This window comes from Hipposideros armiger, unplaced genomic scaffold (assembly GCF_001890085.2).
Source record: "Hipposideros armiger isolate ML-2016 unplaced genomic scaffold, ASM189008v1 scaffold_526, whole genome shotgun sequence".
NCBI classification, from domain to species: Eukaryota; Metazoa; Chordata; class Mammalia; order Chiroptera; family Hipposideridae; genus Hipposideros; species Hipposideros armiger.
In genome coordinates, this window is record NW_017731876.1 from 917,012 (window position 1) to 937,000 (window position 19,989).

Genomic DNA, 19,989 nt, shown 5'->3' on the forward strand with positions numbered 1-19,989 from the left:
CCCGTAGCCAGCACCGAGAGCGTGGGATTTCCCACTGGAGAAAGCTAGCTTTATTTTTCCAGGTTCCCTATTAGCATGCAGTGCGACCTTGAAAAAGTTGCTTAATCTTTCTGAACCCCTGTTTCATCAACTATAAAATGAGGACAATGCATTCTCATTAAATCGTCATGAGAATTTTAATGAGATTGTACACCTCCCACCACCAGCCCTATCCCTGCCTTTATAAAAATAGATCACTTACAAATTAGGTGTTTTAAAGTCTGAGGCAGCCTATTGTTATTTCCAACAGATGACTCCTGGCAGGCTGGGCGTCTGAGACAGATATATATACACACACATATGAATGTGATATGGAAGCTTATCCCTCACTTCTTTTAGAACAAGCTCCCACAGGCCGGAGGATGTTTAAAACAGAAATGCATTTCAATGCAGACATAGATCAGAGACGGACAAGAGCCTCACATGGAGGCAGATGAAAGACGATTCAATTAGGGTGCAGCTAGCCAGGAATCCACAGATGTGCTGGGTTTCCTCTGCATTGTGTTTTCTCTGGAAGGAGAATCACAGAGAAGCCAAAAGTCCCTATCGGAGTCAACTGAAAATTCCAGATACAGGAATGAATCCTTTTTTGTTTGCCAGGGAACGTTTTTAGCTCAACAGCTGTGAACCTAGGACTGGAATCTAGAAACCTCTGCTAGGATATCAGCATTCTTTGGACCACGCTAGGTGCATTACCCATTTGTTGGAGTCCTCACTCCTCACGGATAAGAGGGTTAGAGAGGTGAAGCGATTTGCTCAAATATAAACAGCTAGTAAATGGCAAAGCCAGGAATTAAAAAGTCCACTTGACTGACATCGTTTCCCCAGCCACCTTGAAGCCCGAACACTGTGACCCACAGGAAGTGGGAATTCTATTGAGTTCAAGCATCCTGCTTACCACCTGAGGGAGGAGGCAGGTGAGGAGGATGAAGCCATCAGCACTCATTGCCCTGGAGCCTGAAGACAGGTGAGGAGCCCATCCCCTTGTAATGTACTGAAGTACAAGCGAGAAGTCCGGGACAGCAGGACAGGCGAACGTGGATGTTGGCGAGGGAAGGGAGAGGTGAGCCGAAAGCAGGACGTCAGAGGCACACTCCATCCCCCATTGCCTCTTCTGGTTACAGAAGAAAGAGGCAACAATGTGCCGTGAAACAGCCCTGTTCTCACAGCCCTGGTGGACCACTGTCCAGCTGTGGGACCCAGGGCATGGGGTCCGCAGGGGTAGCGGGCCCCAGGGCAGGAGCTGAGGGGACACAGGAGGAGGTCAGCCAGTGACCTATGCGACTCAGAGTCCTTGTTAGGGAAAGGTGGGGGCAGTTTTCCACCGAAGCCATGCTGTGCTCCATGAGAAAGGGCTCGAATTTGGATACTTGCCAGGCCAGACAGCCTTTTGCAGCTGAGAGTATACTACAAACAGCACCAATTATGTAAGAGAGGGCTTTTGTCAGATTTGCTGTAATGCTCCTGCCACTTTCCTAGCCCCACACCAGCTGACTCTGAGTCACCATAATAAGATACAAAGCCAGGGAAAATAGCTGTTGGCCTAGGGGGTCTGGGGATTAGGGATTTAACGAATGAATTAAAGGGGACAAGATTTGGTCCACAACAGCTGGCTTCCTCTGACACTGCACTGGTGCAGGAAGTGAGATGTCACCTTGCTATTGCCAAGTAAGGGAAGGCCATGGTCTCCACTCAGCCTGACAACCTGGGGGGTAGGGGCACCTTATTATGGCTGCTGGTAGGAGTGAAAGTTAGGGCTTCCCAACTGACCTCTACTGACACGACCTTGGCTGAGGAAGGAAGGCTCCTGTTAGTGATCCCCACATGGCTTCTGTAATGAGGGAGTAATAAGGGGGCCTCTTTATTACCATCATAGGAAAGTCCTAGTTCCCTACTCAGTATTCTCTGACACCATCCCAGCAGGGGAGCTGGGCAAGTCCTTCCAGCCTGCTGAGTGTGGAAGTCTATGCTCCCCAAATGCCTGTGCTGATGGGGCTGCAAGGGCAGCCATGTTTTTTTTTTCATGCTGTTTTGCTAGAATGTGGTGGTTGCTGTGGAACTGCCCCTTTTTTGATCCAGGCGAGAGAGTGCAGGTGTTTCTTGATGCTCTTTTGTCTGTTCTCACTCGCATTTCTGGGTTGCTGCGTTCTGCAGCTCCTAATTTAGGATGTGTCAGGCAACAAAGAAAGCTCAAGGGACTCACCACTGTGTCATGCCTCGGGCCCAAGGACCCTGCCAGTCGGCCTTGTCCTCTCCATGTTTTTGAGCCTTCTTGTTTGTCTTACATATGATGTTCAACTCTTCCAGTACTTTCACAGTTCAATTTTCTAAATGTTTAATCCTCGTGGCATCTATTCTAGTGTACGGAATTGTATGGAACCACTATTTTGACAAATGTCAAGTGAACTTATGAAGAACCATAAAAAACCCTGTTGCCTGTTTGTTATAATTGCACTGAGTTTTGTACATTTGCTTGAAGACCAACCCTTATTTGTCTAAGTGAGGAAACAGTCTAAGGCTATAAAATGAATTTTCACTGTCCCTGAGGTCTAACATAATTTTCATTCGAACAACTTTTTTATGTTAAAAAATATCTTTTTTTAATGTGTATCATATGCTCTGTGTCCAGTGCTTTATGTGTAGTATCTCCTTTAGTTCTCTCAGCAACTCTGCGCGATAATATTTTTATTATACCAACAAGAAAACGAGTTACCTTGCCTATGGTCCCCCACTAAACAGGAACTGAATTTGGATCATAATTTAAGTTTTCTGATGTATGCTCGATTTTTCTTTCCTTATGTGTTCAGGACCCAGAAAAATTTTCCTCACAGGATTATGCCTTGCTTACAACATGCCAAAATTAGATAAACAAAGCACTGTTACTGTATCTCTATCGCTAAGAACAAGGCAATGCTTCAGTGAGGTATATCTTCAACATCTTCCTTGTAATATATTTGCTACGATGACTTTTTTTTTCTTTAACATGTCAGCGTTCTTCCCATGGGAGGAAAGAAACGGCAAGCATAGACAGCTTAAACCACAGGACTATAAACAAGGCGACATTTTAAATAGTACCTCAGATAACGTTAAAATTTTCTCTTTATTACAAAGCATTATGATTGCCTTAAAATGGCTTTGGTTCAAAGGAGAAGAAAAATACTGCCCTGTTCTCTTTTGGTTTTGGTTTTGGTTTTTGCCAAGTGAAGGCCCCACTCACCTCTTCTTTCAGAATCACCTTTCCAAAGCAGGTGATTGACCCTGAATGATAGGTTAAATAAAAAAAGAAAAAAAAATGAACTATTTCTGAAAGTGTAAGTCTTTATTTCCATGTATGTTGAAGCAGGAGGAATTTGGAAGTGGGGAGCATAAGGTGATGTCTCACGACTCATAGAAGTTGTGGAAATAACTTGCAAAGAAAATGTAACAGTGAGACAACAGTACATTTAGAGTTTGAGAAGCAGAGAAAGGCAGAAGTGGATGAGCCGTGAGATGTGGAGTAGAGAACAGGCTAGGACTCAGGTAGGAGGGCCCATGGCCTGGGATTCATCCATGACTGGACGAAAAGATGGTTCCCAACGGTAGCCACTGCCGCTCAGCTGTGTGTCCAGTGTCCTTGGAGTCGTCCAGCACAGCCTGAGAGAACATTCACCTGAACCATGCATTCAGAGGCAAAAGTTATCTTCTGGGAGTCAGTTAGTTATCTGCTACTGTGTAACAATTTACTACAGAACTGAATGGCTTAAAGCTGCAGCTTTTACCATCTTACCGGATCTGCAATGGAAGTGTCAGTCCTGGGGCTCAGTCAAGCTCAAAGCTCAACTAGGGAAAAATCTGTTTTCAGGTATACCGATGTGGCTTGGGCATGTCCTGGGTACACCTGCAAGAGAGTAAAGAGACAATGAGGTAGAAACTATATTTGAAGAAACAATGGTTAAGAGTTTCTAAAACTGGTAACAGATATTACTTATAGATCTAAGAAGCATTGTAAACTCTTAACAGGATTTTTTTTTAAAGAGCAAACAAACATACATAGGCACTTCATTATCAAATTTCTAAAAATCAAAGGCAAAGAAAAGAAAGCACATTACTTTGAAAAAAACAACAACTATAAGATTAACAGCTAACTTCTCCATAGAAATAAAGAAATCCAGAGGGCAATGGGTTTTAGTACTTTAGTACATTTAGTACTTTGGTACTAAAAGTACTCAGACAAAATAAGTGCCAATCTAGAAGTCTATACACAGCAAAAAACATCGTTAGAAATAAAACCAAAATGTGTTTCTGAAAATATGTTTTCAGAAAAACCAAATCTGAGAGAGCTTATTGCCAGAAAACATGCACGAAAGGGAATTTTCAGACAGAGGGAAATGATTCCAGAGAGAAGCATGAAAATGCAGTCAGGAATGGAAAAGCAATAGAAAGGGTAAATAAAATTGTGGGAAGTAAATACTGAGTGTATGAAACAATAAAAACAATACTTCTTTTACAAACACGCAGAGAATGAAAATGCATAGCAACAATACAGAAAAGATAGGAGGAAATGTAAACGGAGTTAAAGGGTTTTAGGGAACTCTGAAAAGTAAAAATTTCCGTTAGACTTACTTAAGAGCACATGTTGTAGTTTCTGGGGTCACCACTAAAAGAATCATGAAAAGATTGCATAGCTAAGATACTAATGGGGAGGAAAATTTGATAATAACAAAGGAAAAAAATGGCTGTCCTTTTTTTTATTCAGTAAAACCCCCTAAAGGACTTTGTTGAGTGTGTGAAATGATAAACTCTTGCTTCAGTTTAGATGGGAGAGACATTAGGAAAAAAAAAAAAAAGATATAATTTATTCCACATAAAAAATACAGAAATTTGTGAGTTTTGCCCTGCAAGTTCAAGGTGATCAAATAAGTCCTAAAAAGAGGGATCATAAAGATACAGTGAGAGGCCAGTGCCCCTGATGGGACATGAACAGGGAGAAAAACTTTGCGGCAGCCCTTGTTATTATCTTCCAGCCTTCCTAAAGTTGTGGAGTACACAGCATAGATGACCTAAAGGGGAAAAGCTGCCCTTGGGACTAATCTAGGTGAGTGAGAACTGCAGATACGGGAGCCCAGGGGGTGAACAGGAGTTGAGAGCTGAGTCAGAGCTCAAATGCACAGCAAGCAGGCCCCGAGCGAACAAAAATCCTCGGGGAAATTCTCTGAAATCTTTATGATTTGATTGTGCTTATGTCGTGGAATGTAGAGGTCACTGAACTCCCCTTGGTGCTTAGGGTTTTAAGCCTCTTTACCTGGAGAGTCAAGTCCCCCAGCAAACAGGAGAATTTGGTGGCAGCTGGCTCTGCATGTAATGTGTTCCCTCCCGCCCATTGTGGCCCTGGCTAAATCCTACTATTATCATTATAGCCGCCCACAGAAAATAAAGTGTTCTTGCTTCAGTTCTATTCTATCCCCTCCCCCTTCTCCAGTCTCCACTGAACTAATGGATAATGTCAAGATAGGGGTGCTTATCTGGAATCCAGTGGAGGCTTAATTATTGCAGACAAAAACCACTAATGAGGAAACAACGTTATCTTTCACACATAAAGCTGTTTTGATAGAAACTAATTTATGGCGAGTCTCTCCTCCAGGCTTCATTATGAAGGGCCTCTGTCCTCCTGGCTTTCTTCCTCCTTCTCCCCCTATCACTCCTCTACTTTCATTAGCTCAGTCTCCCAGGAAATCAAAGAGAGGAGATAGTGCTTTTCACACCTTTTACAAGGAACGGAAGCAAGGCGGCAGTCAGGAATGGCTCCCAGCAAAATCGCCAACTAACAATGCTTTCTTAGGGAGTCTCTGGCTTTTTCTTCCTGGCTACCTTTTCCTCTCTGTGTCTCCCTCTCATTCTTTCATTGCCATTTGCTATGTGGCTGCTTGAAGCATCTGTTCTGCCCTCACTCCTCTGTGCTCTTTCCTTATCAACAAGGATCTAAGCTGGGCTGGGTGCTGGCGGTGTGGGTGGAGAGCAGGGATTTTCCTGCCTACAGCTGAGGACAGGATGTGTAGCCTTCAGGAGGTGGGAGTTGGGGAGGTAAGAAGGTTCAGAAATACAGCTCCTTGGTGGGGAAAAAAATCCAGCACTGTCACAGGAGGAGGTCGGAAACACCAACCAGTGACCAAGACAGAGAAAATTACGGATGATTAATCCCCCACCCCTGTTTTCATATTGCTTTTCTTTCCCAGCTGTTTCCTTGTGGCGTCAACAAGAAAACCCATCCATTGGCCTTTGTACCTGCAGATGTGTTTGGCCTAAGCCACCTGGTTCCTTGCCAGAACCCAGCTCCGGAGGGGACCTCTAGGGACAAACGGGATGGTAGCTGCTCCAGAGCATGGAGAAGGGGGTGGGGAACGCCTAGCTCCTGAGGACTGTGACACAGAGGAAAGTGGACAACTTAGTCCTAGGGCTGGGCAGTGTGTCCCTTCTAGACGGAGTCCCCTAGAAAAGGCCAGCTCTTCTCATTTTTGTATTCTTGTCTCCTTTACAGATCTTGACATATACCATAGGGGCTCAAAGCTGAGAGTGTTGTAAAAGAATGAAGGAATAGGTCTAAGAGGAAGACATCGCTCCCCTAAAATGATGGATGCCAGTGTGGCACCTAGTATGTGTTGGTCTTCCACAGTTTGGCCCTTGGGGTTTGCACATGGTGGCTCTCTATTCTTCTTCATGCTCACCTCTGTGTTGGCCGCTATCAGAGCCAAGACAACCACCTCATCATGTGTGTCCGTCCCAGAAGCAGGGGTCGGGCTAACGGCAGGAGTGCAGGAGCTCCAGCAGCAGAAGCCAACGGTCTGAGTAATCTGAAGACCAGATAATGGAAAGCACGCTGGGGAGGGCTGATGTTCCCAGTCAAGACTCGCTTGGGTATGGCAAGAGTCTGGGGCAATGCCACGCCCAGGTTGCCTGACCTTGGGCCAGTCACTCTTTCTTGCCAGAAGAAGCCACCCAGCTGTAGCAGCAGTGTCAGTGACACGCTTATGTGGTGGCCAAGACCGGGGGGACGTGTATGCTTCACATCATGTGCCACGTCCCTTCAGTTGATCGTGGCCATCTAAAGGACTGGGTTGATTAGGTAGGTCAGATCTTGACAGGACAGGGAACTCTGATTTACTGCAAAAGAAGTAAGGAGATGTGGCCTCCGTCTCTGAATCTGCCGAACCTGTGAAGGCTTCTGAATGTCCCTTACTGGATGCAGGCTGCCATGTTCACCTGCAGTGGCATTTGCAAATCTTTCAAACTGAGTGAAATGACACATCGTGAGTGGTGAATAAATCAATTCTACTTTTTCTTAGTGGCAGGTTGGGAGGCAAAGCGGTCTAGCCATTGCCAGTCTTCCATTTACAGCTAAGATCATTTTCATGTGTAGGGAGAAGGCGGCCCAGAGATGGAGCCAAGCGGGGCAGTGCTCAGAGTTTCCTCAGACCAGCGGGAGCCAGGCCGACTTCCGGTCCCTGGGGTAGGGTACATGCTGCACGGCCAGTCCAACGGCTCACCCAGGCCCCCGGTTTCGTGCCAGCTCTCCCTGCTGCGCCAGTGCCGCTCACAATAGTAGTCACAGGCCTTGTCATTACTTCCAGATTGCCGAAGAGAATGTCAGCTTTACCTTTCTTTCGTTCTTTTTCGCTTTTTTTTCCATGGCCCAGTGAATAGGCTTCCGGGGGAGAAGAGTAAAGCATAACGCTTTTTGCTGGATGATCACACAGCAGCTCTGTTTTTCCAGGCTCATGGCCTGGCTTGCCAAGAGTGAATTAAATGTTTCCACAGAGTCATTTGCTTCACTGCTAGTCGGCTCTGTGAAGCATTTTCCTTCCTCTCACTAGCTGAAGAGGGACACACTGGCTCCCTTGGCCAGGCACCTCAGACAAGGGCTTTTGGGACAGGGAGAAATAGAAAACAATGAGAAGCCCTTCTAGAAATCAATGGAGGAGGATGAAAACGCCTGGGCTGAGTACAGGCTTGGCCTCAGAGCAGCAGGTAGGACAAAGCACAGTGATGCCCCCCCCCCCAGGGCTGTGTTGGCAAAGACGCAGGGAAGCAGCGATTTTCAGGCCATAGGCCCTGGGGCACAGCACAATCACCAGCGGTAGTCACTGCTGCCAATTCCGAGACTTGCTCCTGCCGGGAGATCCTGGTAGGCCAGCCCCTCCAAACCCGTTTCTCTGTCTCAGAGGAGAGACACGCTGGGGTACCTCATTCACTTTGGCCTTCCTTCTGGTGGCCTTCTGGCTACCAGTTGCCATGGTGACCATCTGCAAATGCCTTGGCAGGTCTGGGTACCGGCATTACTGGTGTTGAGAATGCATCTGCCCTCTCTGTTCTGGGAGACTCGGTGGGTTCTCCTTTCTAATCCGACGGGCCCCGTACTGAGAGGGTGGGGAGAACCCCTGTGTCCCCGTGAGTGTCATTCCCTTTTCTGGAGCCACAAAGCAACATTGCCTGTGTCCTTTCGTGTCCAAATTCTTCTTCGGTTCTTTCCGTTATAGCTCTCTTTTCTGAGGACTCAGGCAGCCCAGTGAGAATCAGGCTGGAGGCCAATCTGAGTGTCACGGCTTTGGCCCATCGACCTTCGTGTCTGCCCTGGGGATCAGCCCCTCACTGAGGTTTGCACATGGCTCTTTCCATCAGCTCAGCACCATTCTCCACTGGGACATTACTTCATCCTCTTGTTCTCCTGTTATAGAGGGAGTCTTTTTGGAAGGAGATTGACTGTGGCTTTCAAAGCATCCAGGATGTGTCTTTTTCCCAAACTTCCTGTTTCTCGCTCATGAACAAAGCATCTCTGGGCTTGTCCAACCAGCATTGCATTCCAGACACCTATAAATAGCAGAGGGCTCATGAATTGGTTAAAGCGGCGTCCCATGACACTCATGCCATGGCAGCACTCTCCCTTCTCGCACTTACGGTGGACGTGGCTAGTGAAGCAACTTTTTCCTGGTGAATCTCAGGATCCTTCCCAACACCATGTGTAGGACTGCAGCTACCAATCCATCAGAAATTGATTCTCAGGATGACACCTTCTTGCTTTCCTGTTTCCTTGTAGCATCGACAATAAAAGACATACATTGGCTTTTGTAGCTTAGGCTCCCCATTGCATCTCCCATCTCTCTAACCAACACACCTGTAAATGCTCAAAATGAACAGATATTTAATGCCGGCCTGCACAGGATGTAGGGCGTCCTCTCAGATAGAGAGTTTGCAGTCTGTTTCAGACACACTAACAAGATGTGAGTATACTTGATTGGGGTGGGTGAGGGGCTGGAGCACAACTCTGTTAAGGATGGAGTTTGTCCCTTTTCAGCTGGATGACTTTCTGATGACTGCGCCTCTTCTTACTATCCATGTGTCTATGTGAGAGGAGGTTGTATGCTAGAACTTATTGATCTCGATAAGCTATAAATGTCCTGGGAGCAGAGAGGGGAACCTGAGACTTATCCAGCAACATCTCGCCTACAGCAAACCCTGCCATCGTCAGGCCAACCCCTGACCATAAGACCAGCCATAATAAGTTATCACTTATTATGTAATCATTAGCATATTATGTAATATGTCACTATGTGATGACCTTACTTACTATGTAATAGACACTTTTTCCCTGACACAAAAGAAGAGGGAGATGATGAATTGCATCTCAATTATTGTCATGAATTACCTTGTATTTTGGATTCCTTAGTAGGTGCCAAAGCAGGGTTCGGAGAAGAACTAGGATAAATGAAATAGGAACGTTAATATGTAAGATAGCTGAGAGATGCTTTCTTCATTAATGCATCAAACAAACAACTACAAAAGCAAGCAAAATAAATAAAATCCTCAGTTCTAGGCTTTCTTGAAATCCAAGACTCAACTATGTGGCTATGTAGCTAATGGCTAGACATTGGTTCCTGCTGACTTTCCCCCGTGATGCCATGACTACTGGATTCTCTGGCCTGACATTTGGGACTTTAGTATTTGACTACGCTTCCCCCCATGCCTTTTCATGCCCCTGGCACGTTTGTTTCCAGTTGCTGGCTTCTCTTAGGCCCCTGCAGTTCAGTCCTAGCAGCTCTAAGGACCCCGGGCCTCAGGTCTGCAGATCCTCCTCTGACATAGGACCTCCCTGGACACTTCTTCCCCTGACCCAGCCCACAGCTTTGTTCCAGGTCTTGTGACAGAATTCCCACCTTGCTTCTGTGCCCATCAGTCCAGTTATTCCAGGGCTGGGCATTGGGGCTCTGCCCTGATTTCCTCCAGCTCAGCAGCTCAGGCCCAAGTGACCCCCCCCTCCCCCGGCCCTGCTGCCTTCAGCACAGCTCCCTCTGTCCTGTGTTAGCTGAGCCCTCGCCCTGCAGCCGGGAGGTGGGGAAATATTGCCCCCAAGCCTTCCTGTCCCAGAAAGCAAACTCGCTTACCATTTTCATCTCAACTGGGTTGTTGCTGTTTGCTCAAGGGGCTGGAGACGAGCCCTGGATGAGCCATGAAGCTTTAAAGTAACCCGGCCCTCAGCCTGTCTGTCACTTTTAATGTTTTCTTTCGGGAATGGTAACTGCACTCTCCTTTAGGTTTTTGTTACGGGTTTTTACTCCTGAGGGGTGGACGTGTTCATTCAACCTGGAAGCGCCTTATAATTTATCGTTCCAAGTTGGGACAATATTGAGAATGAAAGAAGTGCTATTAATAATTATGCTGGAACAGCAGGAATAAACCAGGACTATTATAGGCAACAGTTATCTTCATCTCCTGACCTTGCCGTTGGCAGCCAATACACGGCAAACTTCCCTTGGCCAGGGGCTGTCTCCTGGGCCATTTCACTTGGAAGTGGTAGATGGATGTGATAGCTACCATAGGGCCTTAAATTCAGGAAGATCTAGGTGCAGGTCTTGGATTGACTGCTTTCTCAATGCGTGGACCTGGACAAGTAGTTTCTTCGGTGACTCCTTTTCCCATCTGTATAATGGGTATAACAGTGACTGTTTCCTACATGGCTTTAAAGATTAAATAGGGTGACAGATATAAAGCATTTGACATGGGATAATTCAAAGAATTCTAATTTTTCCTTTTCTTCCTCCTGCCCTTGGAGAATGCCAACTGTGTTCCAGTTCCTCTTTGTTAAAGGGGCAGTGGTCTGTGATCAGCTTCTCAGGATTCTATCTTAAAATGGATTCCTGCTTTCACATTCCTAACATCTTCTAATGTACCAAATAAAAGGGTTGAAATTCAATATATTAAGCTAAATGATGTTAATGAATGAGACAGGGAGATTTCGCTTATAATCCCAATATGCAGGCACGTGAGATATATTTAGATGAAGGTGCTGCTAGATGATAAGAATGAAGGAGATTACTCCTGGGCTGGGGCATAATGAAATGACTGAGAAGATGGCTAATGGTTTTAGGATGAACCCTTTTAGCTCTGGGCCACTGGTTTTAATTCTGCATGGAAAGCTATTATGGCTGTTGCTGGTTGCTGGGAGACAACAATGACCAGAGCCAATTGTAATGCTGTGGAGAGTGTGGTCTCAGACGGAAGTCCTGTGCCCTTGAATCAGCCTCTCACACTCTCTCAGCTTCAGTTGTCCCATCTGTAAAATGGGCACAACAATAGGTACTGAACAGGATTGTGATGAGAATAAAATGAGGAACTGAATAGAAAGGCACCCAGCCGAGGCTGGGCAGTGTGTGACTGAAACGAGGTAATAAGTTAGTTTATTTTTTTCTTCTTTAGGAATTGGAATTGAATCTGGAAAACCATATACCCTTGCATCTCTTCTTTTAACTTCAACTAAAGTTTTCTACAGGGTTTATTGCAAATTTCTTGTTTTTCCTCCAAAAATGGGATGCATGCTCAATGTCTTTGGGAAATGCAGGGTAAATAAAATGAAACACCTTTCCTTACTGCTCAGCTTTTTAGAGATTTAAATGAGCCGATATGCATCTCCAAGGTGGTGGAAGGATGGGGCTGTCACACACCTTGTCTCACAAATGTGTTTGACCATGGTCCCCATATTTTTATGTGGTATATTTTTAGAGACCAGTGGTCCTTGGCATGCTTTGGCAAACACTCTTCTCATAAATTTTTTTGCCGATTTGGAAAAATTGTTTACGTTATAAGATAAAGTGAGAAAGCAAGCTACTAAATTTCATGTACTATAAAATCACAATTATGTTAAAATGCATTTAAGAGATTGGCAGGAAACATCAAAATATTAACATATTAACTAAAAGCAGTAATCTCAGGGGTAAAAATTATGGGTAGTTTTTATATTTATTTTAGTTACTTATACTTTCCTGTTTTTCTACAGTGAACAAGCACTACTTTTACAATCCAGAGAGTTTACGTTTCTTTCTTGTTTTGGTTAAACAATCTCAGAAGGGACTGCTGCTTTTTCAACTACAATGCTGGCTCCACCTGAATGAGATTTGCCTTTCCTTACATCCCGAGAACAGGGAAGAAGCATTAAAAAGCCTTTAGAAGCCTTTGAGGAATTTTGAGGGCAGTATAAGCAAAGGCTATAAACCAAAGAAAAATACACAGAGTTCTAAAAATGGTAAGAGAAAAATGGGGCAAGGGGTATTGAGTATCTAAAGAAAAAAAGTGAGAAACATAGCCCTTCCTGGAAGAGAAAAGGAAGTTCATGGTAAAAACAACTGTGAGTTTTGTGAGAACTCACCAAGGCAAGGAAGAAGCCAGCCAACAGTCTATAGCTGGATGGCGGACAGGAAGTTCCCAAATTAAAACCCACCTTCTGGCCTCAAACCAGACCACCTCTGAGACATCGGTGGAGTTATTTACATAAGAACCATACATGGGATCTGTTCACATGGGTGCTTCTCAAAACGGTGTCCAGTGCTAAGGTAACGGGGCCTGACAAGGAGCAGAGGGCAGGAGGAAGGACTATCTGTGGAAAGGGCTGATTGGGTAGGAGGGAGGTGTGAACCAAGTCTTGTGAGCCCCGTGGGTTCCGAAAGGCAACCATTTAATATTCTCTGGAGATCTGCCGTCTGGGTTTAAATCTTGGCTCCACTACTTATACTTGTGTGGTTTTGGAAGCTTTCCTTAACCTCTCTGTGCCGTAGTTTTTATATAATGGGGATATATGTGTATATATGCATCTAATGACTTAAGAGTGAACCCTAAATGGTAGCATTAGTATTCATAAAGAAATGAACAACACCTGTAAATAGCTATCCAGGGCTTCCTAGATTATAGCACATGGGAATACCATCCTGATTTCTGGGTTTCAAATTACTTACACAATGAGTGGCACGTTAGCCAATTATAGCTTGTATTCAGACAACACTGAGTGAAAGAAGTTTCTTAACCGGCCCACGCCCTTCTGGGTTCTATGAACTTAAGTGCAATTATCAACCAAGTTAAACTTATCCTATGTATTACGTCAAGTATCTTTAACTTGGGACTTGTATTAGTCAGGGTTTTCCTGCAATTATGTTGTATAACAAACAACCTCCCCCACCCCTCATCAAATAGTAACAAATATTTATTTCTTACTCATAGGTTTATGAGTCAGCTATGACTCTGCAGAGCTTTTTGGGGCTCAGTTGGGTTTTGGTTTCAGGCTGTAGGTTGGATTCAGGTCTGCTCCATGAGCGTCTCATTCTGAGACAGGCTGAAGGCAACCTGGGTCATGCTTAGGTCACGGTGAATGAGAAATATATGCGACCACATAGGAAACTGGCCATGTCTCTTAAAACCTCCGATTGGAACAGTCACTTCCACTGACATGGAATTTTCAGTCTGTGCCTGCAAGTAATTGCTTTAGGCTTAGAGCTTTCATCAATTGAATGCCTAGTACTCTGGTGATTTTTGTCCTTTATGGCTACTGCACAATTTATATATAGCCACAGGGATGTCAGATGGAGACATTCTCTTTAAAATATTCAACAAATAAGAGGTTTAGATGAATGAATGAATGAGCCTCTGCAAAAATACCCACTGTAGGATACCCATGAACACTGACTACAGGTGGGAGGCTAATGAATCCTGGCTCATGCTTTTTAGACTCTCCTCCCAAACTCAAAAGCCATTCATCTGTGATTACTTCCTGTTTGTTGCTATCAGCTCTCACCCCTCCTCCCTTACCATCCCATCTGTCCCCAAGCTAGCCTTTAAAGCTGTGTATAATTACATTCATCTGCATTTACATTATTTACCATCTAAATGAGTAAATTGACCCCACTTAGATCACCGGAATTTGCTTCCAGTTTCCTTAGGGAACAATTCTTTTTCTGGGCAATGTCATTTGCTAAGTTTTATCCTTATGAGCTAAAAGGGCATATGTCCCACTGTGCAGGGATGTTGGGGGGGGGGTTACTCCTAGCTCCTCAAACCTGCCCTTCCCCTGAGTTCATTGTGGGCCTATTTTCCCAAAGTGCTTTGGGTTGGGATGGTCTCCTCACCCATTTCTCAGGCCAGGGATAGGCTCAGGGTGCTCCTTTTAGAAACATCCGATACACATGCAGATGCTGCATCTCAAGACAGATGGGTGCTCAAGTCAGCTTGTGGGAGTCGCACCTGTTTTATGCAACCAGACGTGGTGAATTATTGAACTAACAGCTTTCTCAGGTTTGAGCTCTGCAGCGTGATCAATTATGTATAATGTTCACTCAGGCAAAAAATGAGGTGGCTACAAGCTGGAGTGCTTCAGGGCTGCTGAAGCTATTTCCCTTTCAAATGTAGGTGACTTTTTAGCATCTTACACTCGCTCAAGATGGCTGAATTGAGGAGAGACAGCAGACCTGCCAGGTACAGTGTACTCCCCTGTTGTGACACAGGTGGGCTGTTTGTCCCCTCCAGGTCCCTAAGTAAGTTTTGTCTGATTTTCTGATTTGTCTGATTCTGTGTTTGGCACCTAACAGTAACAGCAGTAATAATATCGACCATTTTATTGAGTGTGTTAGGTGCTCTGTGTGCGGCGATGGTATTAAATCCTGCTAATGAGTCCAGGCGAGAGGTCCTGTTATAAGCCCCATGTTACCGTGGAGGAAGTGGAGGCTTCGAGAGGCTGCAGCTAATAAGGAGAGAAGCCTAGGCGGCCTGGCCCGGAGCGTACATATTACATACTACATTATAGTACTGTTTGGCACCTAAGACATTTAATGAATGTTGGCTGAGTGAATAAAGGGGTGCATGGATAAATGTCAGAGTTTAGGGCTTCACAGGGGAGATATGAAGGCAAAATGTCCTGTCTGAGGGTTTGTATCCTGTTTGATTCCTGAAAAACACAACAGCAGCTCCCCCTTGGCCCTGACTTTGTGCTCTTGAAAGTGAAGGCAGAGTGAATGGAAGATGTCCTGGTTCCACCCCCATTACAAGGCTGTCCTGTTCAGCACAATCTCCCAAGCTCCCAGCACAGTGCCTGGTACCAATCAGGAGTTGGAAGTATTTGATGAATAAATGAATGTGATGGGCTATAGGAAAGCTTCTATTGGATTTTGGCACCAAGAGCACAATAAATATATTTGTGCTAGGGTTGGAAGAAGAGGAAAAAAGCAGGAAGGGAGGGATGGAGGGAGTGACAGGCGTGCTTTTCCATAGAGCTGAAGGGAGCAGAGTTAGGCAAAATGCACTGGGTTCTTCCCCGATTTCTCTACCCTTGCCCGAGCCCTGGCCCAAAGAAGGACACGTGCCACCATCTGTTCATTAGAGATTCAGGAAGGCCCATGCTAAGGACAATAATTGCTGTTTGGCCCATTTATGTCTTCTCTCCTTCCTGCCCTTTCTTTCTTTCCTTCCATTTCCTTTTTAGTTTAGGAAATGTTCCATTCTATAACCTCATTCAAAAGCTATATGTAATTTCCAATCTCAGAGTCACATTTGGACCTCTAGATGATGGCATTTGACAGATGTGATTTCCTGTTTTTAAGAAAATTAATCTTTGGAAAGATTTCTCCCCTGTTTCATACTGGGGGGGTAAGGATCATTGGAGAGACATCAAAAGACTTCTTGCATAGCCAATAGCTCTTACAAAGATATTTTGTGATTGTTAAGTTAATGGACAGGACACCTGTGGGGCCTATTTGCCATCAATTTCACGTGGTTTTTCTATAAAACAAGAGTTTATAAGCTTGGCAGAGCATTTTGTGAGTTTGGTTAACCCCCATATATGTGAAATATGAGTTGAGTAGCTGGCCCAACCTGTCTTGTCTTAGTCTTGAATCAATAACTGATAAATGATCTGATCTTTCTTTTCTTTTATTCTGTGTGTGTGTGTGTGTGTGTGTGTATGAGGATGAGGATGAGAGAAGGTGGTGCATCATGAGTAGCTTTGACCTTGAGAGCTTTAATTTGGCTTTAATTTTTTTGTCCTTGTTGTTAATTTTTACTTGGTAGCCAATTTGGAGTAGCATATGTGCCATCTTACTAAGATGTGATGCTTTATAGCTCTGTCAGATTAACTCTCTGCGACTCAGTTTCCACTTCTGTAAGATGAATATCAAGTGCCCACTGCATGGGATTGTTGCATTAGATGAATAGCTAGTGCCCAGCTCAGAGCCTGATGTGTAGTCTGTGGTCAGTAAATGTTCTCCTCTCCTCAGCTGTGCAAAGCCAGTCCAGGCCTGGGCTCATTGCCCAGCGGCCTCCCAGACTGGGAATGACCAAGCCAAGGGGGCAGTTTAAGAGACAGAAGGAAGATGATGCAGCAGATGTGATCTGTGTGCCCTTGGCACCCAATAAATGCCAATTAAGAATCAAATGAACAGAGTAGTGAGCAGATTAATGAAGAGACAATGATGGGAAAGACTCATACTGTTCATGCATCAACGCTGAGGTGTGTCTTTCAGTTCCACAGTGCAGCGTTGTTTTCATAGGAGACCCATCTGACACTTTTGCAGCAGTGTCAGAATGTACTGGACGGAACTGGGTTTGAACTCTGTTTTCACCACATATAACTGTGAACTCGGTCAAGTGACTTACCTATCTGAGTCAGTTTACTCACGTATAAAAATGTAGGTAGCGTTACCCCATGGCATTGGGGGAGAGTCACTAGGCAACTCGGAGTGTATAAGATGCCTTCCTCTGTGGCAGGCCCATAGTAGGTGCTCAATAAATGCTAGTTACCTTCATTTTCCTTTTCCTCCTCTTCCTTCTCCTCCTCCTCTTATTTCTCTTTCTCTTCCTCACAAGTAAATTGGGAAAGATTGCAGAACGCTTACTTTGGAATTATTATCAGGATTAAAAGTAAAACATTTTGACTAGTGCTTCCCACATATTAAGTACTACATCAGTTGATGCTAATTTATTTTCATTTGGCACCTCTGCGATGGACAAGTCTGTATAAAAATCGTTTCCTATTTGGATCTAGACCTGACATAAATAAATAGCTCATGTACCCTAGCCGCTGTTTTAGTTTAGGACATTTGGTTGCCTTTATGAGGCATTTCAAGGTTGGCCAACTAACTTAACTTGGAAATAGTTAAATAAACTACCATGGAAAACATTTTTCATCCTGCCCTAGCACTCCAGGCATCCCCACTCCAGGGCTGATCCCAGATGCTACTGAAATCCTTGGTCCAGAGCATCGTTTCGTGTATTGAAATGTGTTGTCTGAAACTCAAATATGAAGGGACACAAATAACGAAAAGATGCCTGGTGTCCTCCGCCCGTAACCTAAGTGACTTCCATGCCCAGTGTGGAAGGCTGAGCCTTGCTGTGTATGACTTCCGTAGGCATTTCACAGCTGGGCGACCATGGCTGGTTCCCCAGCGTGGCCCCGTGGACTCATGCCTGCTTTGGCATGGATGTAATGAGAGTGAGAGATTGATTCGGAGGCCCTGGTGCCATTTCTTCCAGGGTGTGTGATTTCAGACAGATGAGTCAGGCTCAGTTTCCTTTCCTGAAAATGTTCCCAAAAATGCCTGCCTCAAGGGTCTTTGTAAGACTAAATGGAGCAAATATAGGAAGGCACATAGCAAATTATGAAGTGTTCTATAAACATGGGGCTTTTCGCTCTGTGGACTGTTTAGGTCTGTTCCTTGCTTTCGTTTTGGCCCCTGCTTTGGCTGCTGGCTTCCTCCCCACTTGTGTGCTTCAACAACTGCCCGCAAGTATCTCTGAGAAGCCCCTTCTTCCTTCTGCCTATGTAGCCTTGATCTTCTTTTAGGTTTTATTGGCTGAGGGACTGGGTCAAGGCAACAGCTGAGATTGGAGATGGGGGGAAGGCTGGGCTACCTGCTTCCTGCTTTCACTTTTGGGAGTCAGCGAAAAAGGGGTGGGGGTGGGAAATGTTTGCAGTGACTTGGAGCTGAAGTGGGGCAGGGTAAGGTAGCAGGGGTGGGGTTCTAAAAAAATGCAGGTTTCCACAGCAGGTCTCAGGCAGGTGGGCAATGGTGAGGGGAATTTCTAGGCCCGTGCTAATAAAGTCTACACTTTCCTCTCATTCCCTCTCCAGCCTCAATATGTCATCCTGGGCTGGAATTCTCTTTTCTCTGTGTGGATCATACTTGTTCAGCCTGGGACTGATGACTTGTCTCAGCAAAGACTAGCAGAGTCCTCATGGCGTTATTCAAGATGGTGGAACAACTTAGGTCATTTGAAGGCCGTTGTGACTTACATGAGTGTGGCAGAGTCCCTTATACATATAGGTGTTGACTCCAACACCCAAATCCATAGGCCTTTACCCTACATATCAACCTTTACCAACCTGGGACCCACATCTGGAACCATCCTTTTCACCTTCCCAGCCACCTCCACCAATCCGAGCCAACTCACCCGTTTCCCTCACCTGCACCAGCCCCGAAACTTTGCAATTGCTCCTTACCTCCGTTTTTCTTCTCTCATTGTCTCCCTCACTGTTCTCCACAAAGCAGTCCACAAAGAATGATCTTTTTAAAATGTAAGTCAGATCATATCGCTCTCCTGCTCAAACCCTCTAATTGCCTGGAGTAAAAAACCCAAGCTCTTTATCTTACCTTACAAACTTCTAAATCTACACTATTGAATTTGGAAGCCGCTAGCCACGTGTGGCTACTGAGCACTTGAAATGGGCCTGGTCCACATTGAGATGTGCTTTAAGTGTAAGGTACATACCAGGTTTTGAAAAAAAAAAAAATATATATATGCTCATTAATAATTTTTTATACCAATTACTTGTTGAAATGGTAATATTTTAGATATGTTGGGTTAATAAAAATCTATTATTAAAAGTTTTATATATACACACACACACACACACACACACACACACACACACTCATCTATACATATATAGTCAGAATTTTCAATTATACATGTGGCTTGCATTGTATTCTCACTGGATCGCACTGGTCTAAATTGTCCTATTGCTGCCTGGCTCTGACCTGCCCTGTCTCATTCTCTTGCTTGTCCCTGAGATCAGCCACCTGGTTCTTCTTTCTTATCCATGAACAGGCAACGCTCATTCCTACCCTAGGGCATTGACTCTCTCTATTTACTCTGCATGGAGTACTTCCCCCCTGGTCTGACATGGTGGCCCCTTCTCTTCCATGACTATATTATCAAAATGACAAAATAACTATGATATCTCATTGGAGCGGGCAAACTATGAACGAGATCTGGTGTTGCTGTAAATACATATTTATTGGAACATGGCCACACTCATTTGTTTACACACTGTCTATGGCTGCGTTTGCACTACATGACAGAGCTGAGTGGTTGCTAGAGAGACTGTGTGCTCATAAAGCCTAAAATATTTACTATCTGGTCTTTTACATAAAAAAGTTTGCTGTGGTAGGGAAGGAGTGACTTGGAAGGGCTGTAGTTTCCCCCCAGTAAGTCCGTTATTCTTCCAAACAAACATAAAATCAAAGTGAAACGAGTGGACGTAAGTGATGCTTCAACACCACTTCCTCCGTCTCCCTTGCAACTACATTATGGCTGCTGAGCACCATTATGCAGACAAGGTGGAGCTGCTTGGAGAAGGAGATGTTATCACATGTATTTGACAGGTGAGGT

The 19,989-nt window shown here is 44.8% G+C and overlaps 1 protein-coding gene across 8 annotated transcripts in view; it reads left to right on the forward strand.

Annotated features, from left to right (window-relative positions):
• The first annotated feature begins 463 nt into the window (after window positions 1–463).
• The window catches only part of LOC109396571 (uncharacterized), a 61,224-nt gene continuing 41,698 nt past the window's right edge, over window positions 464–19,989 (forward strand). For 7 of the 8 annotated variants that reach the window (XM_019668464.1, XM_019668458.1, XM_019668465.1 and 4 more), the window contains exon 1: window positions 464–1,006. The gene's annotated coding sequence lies outside the window, so the exon portion shown is untranslated. Of the gene's footprint in view, window positions 1,007–1,031; window positions 1,103–19,989 lie in introns of those variants that run through there. The other variant, XM_019668459.1, reaches the window with a different exon arrangement.